Source organism: Odocoileus virginianus, chromosome 26 (genome assembly GCF_023699985.2).
Source record: "Odocoileus virginianus isolate 20LAN1187 ecotype Illinois chromosome 26, Ovbor_1.2, whole genome shotgun sequence".
NCBI lineage: Eukaryota > Metazoa > Chordata > Mammalia > Artiodactyla > Cervidae > Odocoileus > Odocoileus virginianus.
In genome coordinates, this window is record NC_069699.1 from 43,331,422 (window position 1) to 43,343,457 (window position 12,036).

The window sequence follows — 12,036 nt, forward strand, 5'->3', positions numbered from 1 at the left end:
TGTCTCCCTGTTTATGGAGTGTCTATCATGTGCCAGGCCCAGGGCTAGGCCCTGAAAACAGACTCGGTCCTAGCTTTCCTGGACTCACAGAGTCACGGGGGAAACAGACTTGAGGTCACTAGTTGCTAATTAAATCATTCAGGGGGATATGGAAACATAGCAGGAGAATCAAATCTAATCTGGGGCCTAGAAAGTTTCCTCAAGGAAGGAAGAACCCCAGCTGAGTTGAAAAGGAGAGAGCCAGGCAAGGAACATTTGAAGCTTTGGAGAGCATGCGTGAGGACCAGAATTCAGGAGAGCCTGGTGGGATGGAAAAACCGAGAAGATTCCAGAATGACTGAAGGGGAAAGATAAGGAAGAGAGTGGTGACAGGTGACGTTAGAGAAATTCTAGCATATTACTGAAAATGACTTTGCCAGGGAATCTACCCGCAGTGCTATAGACCACATAGAGAATAAGAACCATGAGAACAAGGACCAAGCTATACTTTTTAAAAAATATATATTTATTATTTGGCTGCACCAAATAAATGGCACATGGGATCCTCTATCTTCATTTCGGTATGCAGATTTCTAGTTGTGGCATATGGGATCTAGTTCCTTAACCAGGAATTGAACTCAGGCCCCTTGCATTGGGAGCACAGAGTCTTAGCCACTGGATCACCAGGAAAGTCCCTTGTTTGCCGAACTTGCTAGCACAGGGCTAGCACATGGGAAGTTCTCATAAAACAGCATCTATTTCTACATTATTGTCTCAAATCCTCATGCGTAGTCATCTCCCTTTGTTTCCTTCCCTCTCTTCAAGCTAAATGTTTCTCTCGTTTCTCCCGTTTTCCTCTTCCCAATTTGAAGGTCATGGATTCTACCTTCTGTATTCTTCCTTCTTCTTTCTTCTCATTTTGTATAACATATTTAACAATTCCTTGCAGTGCCAAACAGAAGAGGGAAGTCATCCAGCTAGATTACAAAGGGAAAAAATCCAGGATGCTCTTGCCTCTTAAACAAATATCTGTTTACTCCTAGGATAGCTCAAATCTGGGTAGGGCTAGTGGACATTTGCACAATCAACTGGCAAAATAAAGAGGACTTTCTAGTCGAGACTTTAAGAGACAGATTATTTATACCCGAAGGGAATGTTCTAATTCATCATTAAGCTCCTCCTCCTTGATTTCCATGCCCTGGCTTTATCTGGTGCATGGAGACTGTTATGTGCCCTGAGTGCCAAATTGGTCCCTCTGGGACTGGAAAAGCATTTTGGAAACCATGTTCACTGCTGCCATACACACAGTTTTGAGCTGTCAAAGCTCATCTCTCTACTGTGGCAGAAATCACCAATAACCTTGGCTTCTCAAAAAAATTGGCACAGTGTACTCTCCAGACACTCATGCATATGTTGCATTTTGTTTTGTTTTGTTTTCAAGTACTTTGGTTTCCAGGAGATCTTCTTGGAAACTTACTCAATAAGCAACTTATCCTGAAGTTGCATTTGAATTTGATTATTTGAGTTCTTCAGCCTTCTGGGACAGTCACCCTTGGTTTAAATGTCTGACTGAGATGACTTACATTGTCTTCCCACTGTTGGTGACAGGTCGAAAGTTTTCCTCAATAGCTCAAGGACACACGTTCCTGAACCCTCTTGCTCTTTTTTTTTTTTTTAAGATTTTTTTTTTATGTGGACCATTGTTAAAGTTTTTATTGAATTTGTTATAATATTGCTTCTGTTGTATGTTTTGGTTTTTTGGCCAGGAGACACATGGGATCTTAGTTCCTCAACCAAGGTTCAAACCCCCACCCTCTGCATTGGAAGGCCAAGTATTAACCACTGGTCCACTATGGAAGTCCCCTCTTTGGCTCTTGAATTCCTGTCCAGAGTTCATGTCCCCAGCCCATTCTGCTCAAATGCAAGCAAAGCCACCTCCCTTTCATTTCCCCAGTGCCACCAATCAAGGCTCTGTACGTGACTGGCTGTATATTAACAAAATCTGGAGTCAACAGAAAGTAATTGCAGCATAGGGCAGGGGCTGAACACTGGACATGCGTATTTCCCCCAAACCCACCGACTGTCCCCTGGCCAAGACTGTCTCTTCCTGGCTGTAGTCTCTTTGGGCCCTTGGGTCACTGGCCCCTTTTCTCCAAGAGGTTTTTTCTCTTTCTTTTTCTCCAGATGAATTCCAATATTACCCTGTCATTCAAAAAGCAACTAGAGAGACATGTTATCTTCTCAAATAGCAATTATTTCCCCCCTGTTGTCCTTTTACTGGAGACCCTTCAAGAAGAGTCTGCCTTTAAAAGTCAAAACCTACAAGTTCTATTTCAAAATTCAACAGCTCCCTTAGGCTTGAGTCTTCCTGCACCTCCGTTTCTCTTGTGTGCATGCTAAGTCTCTTCAGCCGTGTCTGACTTTTTGTGATTGTATGGACTGTAGCCCTCCAGGCTCCTCTGTCCATGGGATTCTCCAGGCAACAATACTTGAGTGGATTGCCATTTCCTCCTCCAGGGGATCTTCCTGACCTGGGGATCGAACCTGTGTCTCCTGCATTGCAGATGGGTTCTTTACCACTAGCGTCACCTGGGAAGCCCCTCCATCCCTTACCCTTTGAGAATGCTATTTCTAATAGAGAGAAATGGCCCTAAAACTGCTATTTTATGAGAACTTTCTATGTTCTTAGCCATGTGCTTAACAAGTCTTAGTTGATTTCATCTTTATAATGGCCCTATATGATTGGCTCAGTCTCTCTATTTTACTGATTATAATCATAATAAAGCTAAGTGTTTTTTTTTAATTTATATATTGTGCAAGTTTATCTCTCACAGTTCTGGAGACTAGAAAGTCCAAGATCAAGGCACCAGCAGATTTGGTGTTTAGTGAGGGCCCCCTCCTGGTTCATAGATGTCTTTTCACTGTATTCATGGAGCTAAGATGTTTTGAGTGCCTGCTATGCCTCCAGTTCTGTGCTAAGCAATTTGCACAGATCACCTTGCTGAATCCTCACAGCTCTATGAAGTTGGGATCATTACCATCCCCATTTCACAGATGAGGAAACTGAGGCTCAGGGAGGAGAAATGATGGGTGTCAGCAGCATCCAAACAAGAATGGAGCCCAGGTCCCCATGACTCCAAAGCCTGTGATTTTTTTACTATACCATAGGGCTTCAGTTTGACTGAGTCCTAAGAGTTGGAGAAAAATCCCTTTGAAGACCATGAGCAAAGAGCTTCCTGAAGCAGTGTTGAGCCAGCCCAGGGTATACCTCAGAACAGGTCTTCAGTGATTAGTTGTCAAATGAATGAGGGAGACTGGTTCTGGATTCTCTCTGCGGAGACTCCTGGGAGAACACTGCTTGGTGAAGGGGGCTAGATCTTCTCTAAATTATCATTTGGCTTCCCCTGAGGTGGTTCAGTAGAGGGAGTGCCCATCGATTAAGAAGAAACCTCCATGCTGAGAGTGCAGCATTAAATTTTCATGGGAGAAAGGGGGAAAAAGAGGAATTGTGGCTAGAAGAAACTAGGCTTTTTTCCAACAAAGCTTATGCTCTAATCATCCTTGATTTCCTGGGAACTTTGAAAGGCTGGTTGGCCTGTGGTGTGATGAGAGCCCGAGCTGCCACTGAGAGACATGGGAACACCTAGTTCTCTCCAGGCTGAGAGCAGGACCTGCCTTTTCCCTCCTCCATCTCCACGTGTGCCAGGAAGCTAACATCCAAAGAGGTCAGAGAAGCACTGGCCTGGGACTGAAGGGAGAAGGAGGTAATTCTTCTGGAACCTGAGACTGAAGAAATGAGGTCTCTGGTGTCTCTAATTCTAGGAGTGTTCTGCTCAGACCCATGTCCTGGAGAAAGGTGTCCTTGTCAGGAAGGTATATGGAAAGGGACAGGAGAGACCAACATGACCTTTGCCCCACGCTATTGCCAAGGCTACACCTCCTTGCCCTTCAGATGGGCAAAAGAGAAGGAACAATGATAATACCCAGTACTGGAGAGAGAGTAGAAGCCTGGGCTTTGGGGAGGATAAATACCAGAAGTCAGGCTAGTAAGGTGTGTCACAGATCTTCAGAAGCATGCATTTCTTTGGACCCAGCAGTTCCACTTCTAGGAATTTATCCAAAGGAAATAATTTTAAATGTGTAATATTTTCACTGTAAGGATGTTCATTTCACTCAGTGTTTTTATAACGGCCTAAAACTCTATTTGACCTAAATGTCCATCAACAGGAAATTAGTTCAATTAAGTTTGGTTCATCTCTGCAATGAAATACTCAGCAGTCATTAAAACAATAATGTACAACTCTGTTGACAAGGAAAGATATGACCCAATGTTAAAGTGGATTAAATCAGGATGGTTCTGTGTGTGTTTTCCGTCATGTATGTCTTTTGGTGACCCCCCCATGGACTGTGGCCCACCAGGCTTCTCTGTCAATAGGATTTCCCAGGCAAGATTACTGGAGTGGCTTCCCCTTTCCTTCTCCAAGGGATCTTCCCCACTCAGGGAGTGAACCTGCGTCTCCTGCATTGCAGGCAGATCTTAACCACCGCACCACCTGGGAAGCTCCATGTGTGTTAGCAGTGATTATTCTTAGTGGTAGGATTATGAGAGTTTGCTTCTTCTTTATATACGTGTTTATCCCATATAAGTTTTGTGAGAACAGAAAAATTATGATCAGGAAAAAAATCAATAATGATTTTTCTATTTCTTTAAAAAGACTACTTATCAAGAAACCTGAGGACAAAAACCAATCTAGGAAGTTCCCATACAATCTAAAGGATAGAAATCAGTTGGCTGCTGAACATGCAATTTGAACTGAGTTCACACGTCTGCCCTTAAACAGGAAAGCCTCCTCTTTTCCACCAAACCAGCCAGCCAGCATGAATTATGGGCAGGGGTCCGTGATTTCCCACCTTCCTGCCTGGAGGCCTGGCTCAAGGGTACAGTTCATCTATTTCTCAGTGTTACACCCTCCACAAAGCCATCCATCCTTTAAGGATTTACTGAGCACTCATCCCGTGCCAGGCGCTGAGCTGAGCATCTGGGACTCAGAGGACAGGAAGATACAGTCCTGTGATTAGAAGAGAAGCCTTTCTTCAGCGTGAGCGTTCCCCCCTGGCTCCTGCTACCATATGATCTACATCTCTTGGGGCAGCTTCCCTTCCCACCTTGTTTTACCCTTGTCTTCTGCTTCAGATCCTCTTTCAATCAGGCCATCTGTCCCTTGAGGGCTGCTTCTGAAACTCCCGCAGCACGTAGGAGAGTGAATGGCACATAGCAGAAGCTCAATAAATATTTATGGAATGAAAGACTGGACCAGAAAAGCATATTTCCTCTATTTAGATTTATGTGAGTCTGATGTCTGATACCCTGGGTCAGTTAGACTTCTTCTCAGTTTTAAATGACAAAAAAAAAAATATAATCCAAATCATCTTAAGCGAAACGGGAGATTCATTGTCTATCACAGCATGAAGTTTCTAAGCATAGCTTTGGCTGGGTTCAAAGCTCAAAAGTCTTGGTTTTCCACTGCTTCTCAGCTCCATCTTATCCTTGTTGGCTCCATGCTCAGGCAAACTCTTCTCTTGTGAACGACGATGGCTCCTAGCAGCTCCAGCCTCTCACAGATTCTAGTCTAAGGGGAAAAATGAAAGAGTACCTCTCTTTTGAAACCCAAGCAGAAATCTCCAGATTGGATGATGGGACTTGACTGGTTGACTTGGGTCATGTCTTCATCCTGCATCCATCCTTGAGCTGGGGATACTGTGTCCTCATTGACAGGCCTGGGTCACACGTCTGTGCCTGCAGCCACTCCTACACCTTAGAAATGGGGCGGGGGTGGCTCTCTCCCCTAAACACCATGTGCTGTTACCAGAATAAGGGAGGGTGAATTGGGGGAATAAAAAAATCATGATCATTAAGTTTCCCCTCCTAGCAGAAAGCACATCTTGCCTGTTTCTTGAGCCCAAGTCAAGTCATTCCCTTTTTAGCACAAACATCTTTGTTTTCTACCCCCGCTTAAGCAGTAGAAATACATCAAGTCCACTTAATGGAGACAGAACTGTTTCAAACCGAACCTCCTCACTTCAGCCAGGGGCTGCCCATGGATCTGGGTTAGCATCTCCCAGGGTCATTCTCCATCAACCCCAGCAGCATGTGGGGTCACCTTGGTTGAGGAGAGCTTTCTTTTTTATTATTATTATTTTTTAAAATCAAACTTGTTTTTTAATTATACAAAATTTTAAAGCTTTTTACTTTGAAATTATTTAGGTTTCCATAAATATCACAAGAATGGCCCAGAGAGTTCCTGAATACGCTCACCCAGCTCGCCCTGTTAAAGAGAACACATTACTTGCTCAGTTGTGTCCAACTCTTTGCCACCCCAGGGACTGTAACCACCAGGCTCCTCTGTTCATGGGATTCTCCAGGCAAGAATACTGGACTGGGTTGCCATGTCCTCCTCCTGAAGATCTTCTCGACCCAGGCATCAAACCCGGGTCTCCCACACTGCAAGCAGATTCTTCACCATCTGAGCCACCCAGGAAATATATATATATATATATATATATATATATGAAATGATATAACTGCTCCTCAGCTTTTCCCTATCATTCATGACCTTCAGAGGAGGCTTTTAAAAGCAGATGTCTGCGTGTGCCCCCACCCCAGTTCTAATTCAAGTGGACTGGGAGGGGGGCGTCTCGATGTCATCCAAGCACCACCTCCACTGTGGACTGTAGCGCAGCTGAGGAGAGATGTCCTCAGTTTTATATTGAGACAGCACCGAGAGTAGGACCCTGCCCTGCCGCCTGTGACCCAAGTCGTAAGTGGACAAGCTAACTGATCTCTCTGAGCTTCACCTTCCTTTTCTATGAAATGGAAACGGTTTTTTAAAAAAAGTTTTCAACCAAGTAAATTTTAAAGGTCTCATTGTCTATATTGAATGATTCATGACTCGGTCATCATCTCATGTAACAAGTAAAGAGACTCAGAGGTGTTGTACAAAATGAAAAGTCTTTATAGGCGGAAGGAGGAAAACAGTGGATTGTTTCCAGGCTTAGGAAACCTACCTATGGAGGACAGAAGGGGGCTATGTGGCAGAATACCTTATTGGTGCTGACCAGAGAAGTCTAGACTGAAGCGGGGAGGATGTTAGGTTAGTTTAGGTTAGAATGCAGTCAGGTATTAAGTCTTAGTCTGCTGTTGTGGCGCTTAGCACAAGTGACTCCATTTTAGGCCTGTCGTTTCCTTTTCAAAGCAGAATGATAACCCCTAGCTTGCAGGGATGCAGTAAGGATTAAATAAGATAAGGCAGACAAAATTCTGGCACTAATAGGTGCTTTAAAATTCTTAGACTGTAGGCTCCAAACAGGATTGCCAGGGGGCATTTATTACTCATCAGTGCAGAAGCAAACTTTACTCGGTTCCCAAATAATGTGTTTCTCAGATGCCAGCCACTCATTCTTTGCCTCACCAAGGAGGATCAGTTTGTCAGGATGCTTAATTTAGGAAATCCCTCTTAATAGTGAAAGGATTTTTTTTTTTTAAAGTGAGTGTGTGTCATGCTCAGATAGCATGAAGTACAAAAGAGACATGCATATGCAAATTACCCTTACAAAAGAGGTACTCCAAAGATACTTTCTGAATAATGGCGAGAATGTTGGCTACCCAAGCACCAAAATCTGTCTCGGAAATGTTCAACATTTATTTTATATATTGTTGACATTATATGAAAGGAAAGGTCACAGGTGAAATGTAAAGAGTTTTTGGTTTTTTTTTTTAGTATTTGAGACTGTGTTGGATGAACAGCCTCCCTCCAGGAGAGGAATATCTAGGAGGGTTTAAATGTCACTAACAGTCTCAAAATTATTGCAGTGGATTTGCAGGAAAAAGGGTTATAAAGGGCCTTTTTCATTAAAAATGTTCTTTGATTTTCAGTTGTAGCTTTGGCGGCGTTATTGGCAAGAGAGCCGTGGTGGGGGAAGGTGTCTCAGAAGATGGTGGGGGCACAATGTTGGGGAGGCATTTGTGGCAGATTGTGCATGAAAGAACTTTCTGCTCAAAGAGAAAGTGCCGACCAGCCAATTGAGTGCACGTGTAGTCATTTCATTAATTTCTATACCGACAGGAGATTGAGAAGAATGCTTTACAGCAGTCTCTCCTACAAGAAAACCAGCTTAAAAACACTCTTGAACACCACCTCAGCCTTACAGACTGCACCTGTTTACTCATCCCAGGCCGCAGGGCGTGAGGCGGGTCTAAGGCCCTGAGCATAGCCATCCTCACAGTTCCTCAACTATAGGGCGTGTAAAAGATGGAAGACCCCTCACATAGGATGCTTTATGTAAAAGCATCCAGCCCAGTGCTGGGCATAACTGAGGTCCCAGATCAATACTGCAGAGAGAGGTCTGAATCTGAACTAAATAGCACGTTACTTTATTTTCCTAATGAAATTAAATCTTACTCCACGTTCCCACTCACCAGGATGAATCTTTCCCCCAGCACTCTCCTCCCACCAGCGCTATTTGATGGTGCAGACCATATTGGTTCTGGAACATGCAAGGTGGGCCTCTGGCCTTCGGTCTCTGTGGTCACTGCTGCTACTCAAGGCCAGGCCAGTATGGTCCGTGGAGGCAGAGGCTCTTCCCCTCCTCCGTCTAGGCTGAGGATCCTATCACAGTGCCTGGGGCAGGATGGGGTCTGCCGATCACCTTCCAGGAACTGATGACCCTGGAATTTAGCCAGCCTGCAGAAGAGGCTCAGACTCAGCCCTGAGTTCTGAGGTTCCTGCTGGGGCTAGTTAGTTGCAGGGGTTCTCCTCCCTAGAGACCACCTTAAATATTGGCTGAGAGGATGGCAGACATGGGACCAGAAGAACAGGCTCCATGCAGGATCTCAGACCATAGGCTTTACACTAATGGGGGCGGGATTCAAACTTACAGAGCACAACCACATGCCAAGCAGAGGGTTGAGCCCTCATCTTCACAAACACCTCATGATGTCAGTGCTATTTTTACCCCGTTTTGATGTAAAATGAGGTAAAATTATTCTTTACCTAGAGAAGGAGTTTTATGAATATTTCACATCCTTTTCCCAATCCAGTAAAACTCTGCTTATGTAGCATTATTTTTTTCACCTTAAAAAAGAAATAGGTATTATAAACACATAATCTTAAAAAATGGAAGCAATAAAAAAGATCTTTGTGTAAAATGTCCCTCTCCCATCCCTGGCCCCAGCCCCAATATTAACTGAGTACTTTCAAGATGTCCGGCCCGCTGCTAAACTTTCTTTGTTTTTTTAATATTTATTTATTTTGGCTGTGTTGGGTCTCGGTTTCAACATGTGATATCTTTAGTTGTGGCATGCAAACTCTTAGTTGTGGTGTGTGGAATCTAGTTCCCTGACCAGGGACCAAATCCAGGCCACCTGCATTGGGAGCTTGGAGTCTTAGCCACTGGACTACCAGGAGTGTCCCTAAGCTTTTTACATTCTCCATTTAACCTTCAAAACAACTCTAAGTGGCAAGTGGTATCATTCATATCTCCATTTAAGGTGATGACATGGAGGCTACCATGGTAAGGACAGACCAGGACACCAAACCTAACTGTTGGTCTCCAAAGCCCACCCCCTCGACCTTGTCTGCATGCCTGGCCCCTCCCATTTGAGCCAGGACTTCTCCACTGCAGATTCTGTTTGCAAAAGTTACCCCTAAGCCTCAAAGTCACTTGGCTTCCATGGGTTTATTTCAGGTATGAAAGCATGTGGTTTCCCAGTGCACCAAAAAGGTACCACAACTCCAGGCTCTTTACTACAAGCTACGTCTGTGCCCTTCCTCACTCAACAGCATTCCCAGGCTTTCCTGTCCACTGCTTTGGGGAAGATTTTGGTCTGCAGTGATAACTGGGGTCTTGTTTTAAAGCTCCCTCCCACTTTGCTACCTCTACCCACTCCGACAGCCCAGGTGTAGATTGGGAGATTGGAAGAGGCCAGTTGACTAATAGTCTCCGGGATATTACAACTAATTCCATCCCATCCCTCTGGGTAGAGGGGCCAGCAGGTGGAACGCCTTCCATCCCTCCAGTTCACAGCTGGCGGAGTAGAGATGGGGTTTCAGCATTGTCTTCTTGGTAGGGGTGAAAGGAAGTGTGGAATCATTTCGCCACAAAGCCCAGATCATCTGTATGCCATCTGCCTTTAACAGCAAGCGCCCAAGCACCGAGGACTTCTGTAGTGTGCTTAGACAGTGCCTCAGGCAAGTGAGGAGAGGAAAGAGAGAAAGAAAAGGAGCATCTTGGCTGCTCCATATTAATTAAATTGTAAAGAGTCAAATAGGAATGCAGTAATGATAATAGGCCTGTGGGTGAATCAAGTGTATCTGCCTCTTAGGAACAGGCTGGGAAACTTTTGCTGGGAGGAAATTGTATTAATAAATGGGTGACAAATACAGAATAGCTTCCAGCCTGCGGGCCATGCTGACTTGCTGGTGGAACTGAGTGTGACTCATGTGTTCGCCAATAATGCTCCTTGGGGAAGGCCGCCTTCTCCCAGTGCCTACGGGCAGTGGGGAGCTGGCAAAAGTTTCACAGCCAACTCTTGGAGGGGGGAAGCCTTTATTTGTAACATCTGCTGATTTCTGAGTTATAAATATTCCCACCATGCCTGATTTCAAGCTACCAACATGAAGTCACTGAACACAGAGTTGGAAAGAGCTGTGCATACCAGTGTATAGCTCAAATAGATGCAGATAATCTCAAAAGCATGGCTATGGGTAAAATGTATAAGATAACTAGAAAGTGATGAGATTCAAATATTTATTATCTTTGTTTTTAATATAACATTTAATTGCAAGTAGTTATAATTTGATGTTTAATAATTGCTTAATAACTGCTTAATAACTAAATGCTTTATAAGTAAAACTTAATAAATAAATGCTTAATAACTGCCTCGAGTTGTTTAGTCATTAAATCGTGTCCAACTCTTTTGTGACCCCATTGACTGCAGCCTCCCAGGCTCCTCTGTCCATGGGACTTCCCAGACAAGAATACCAGAATGGGTTGCCATTTCCTCCTCCAGGAGATCTTCCCACTCAAGGATCTGAACCCACGTCTCCTGCATTGGCAAGCAGTTTCTTTACCACTGCACCACCAGGGAAGCCCAATTGCCTTATAGAATTCCCCAAAATCTAACAAATCAGCTCTGACAAGACAAAATGAGCCAGCCCAGCACCCCACTAACAGGTCAGGAAAAGCAACTGTATTTGAGCTGCAGCTATTTCCGAGAAGAGTAGACATGAATTATCCTAGAGATGGGGGTTTAGCATAAAGAAGTCCTCAATGGGAACTTCCCTTGTAGTCCCCTTTGAGTAGTTAAGACCCCATGTTTCCAGTACAGGGGCCATGGGTTCAATCCCTGGTGGGGGAACTGAGATCCAGCATAGCATGGCCAGAAAAAAAAAAAAAAAAAGTCCTTAACAAATGGTTTTGGAACAGCAGTGGATCAACGCAGAGCCTGAGACAAAGACTACCTCAACTTACAAAGACCGGAAGAGTTAGTTCTGACTTTCCAGGAGTCTCTCTGCCAGAGTAGAAATGATATGATCATGTCAAAGACAGATCTCGTTCATTTGAACTTTTCCCATGTGCCACCATTTCAGAGATGGAAACAGTGATGCCCAGAGGGTCTAGGGATTTCCCCACAAATCACATAGTAAATGGTAGAGCCAAGTAGGAGTCCAGATTCTTTAAGTCTTACTATTTTCTATCTCACCAGCTGTAAGGTCAGGCCAACCAAGGTGGGTATATTCTTGCTTACTGTACACCCCCTGCCTGCTTCACCTACACCCTCCTCACCTGATTGACTTTGCTACATACTTGCCCTGACCCCCACTAACAGGTGGGCTGGTGATTATTCTTTTAAAGCTTTATTTATTTATTTATGTTTGGCTGCACTGGGCTGTTTTTATTGCCGTACACCGGCTTTCTCTAGTTGCCTGAACCGGGCTACTCTTCGTTGCAGTGCGTGGGCTTCTCATTGAGGCGGCTTCTCTTTTTGTGGAGCACAGG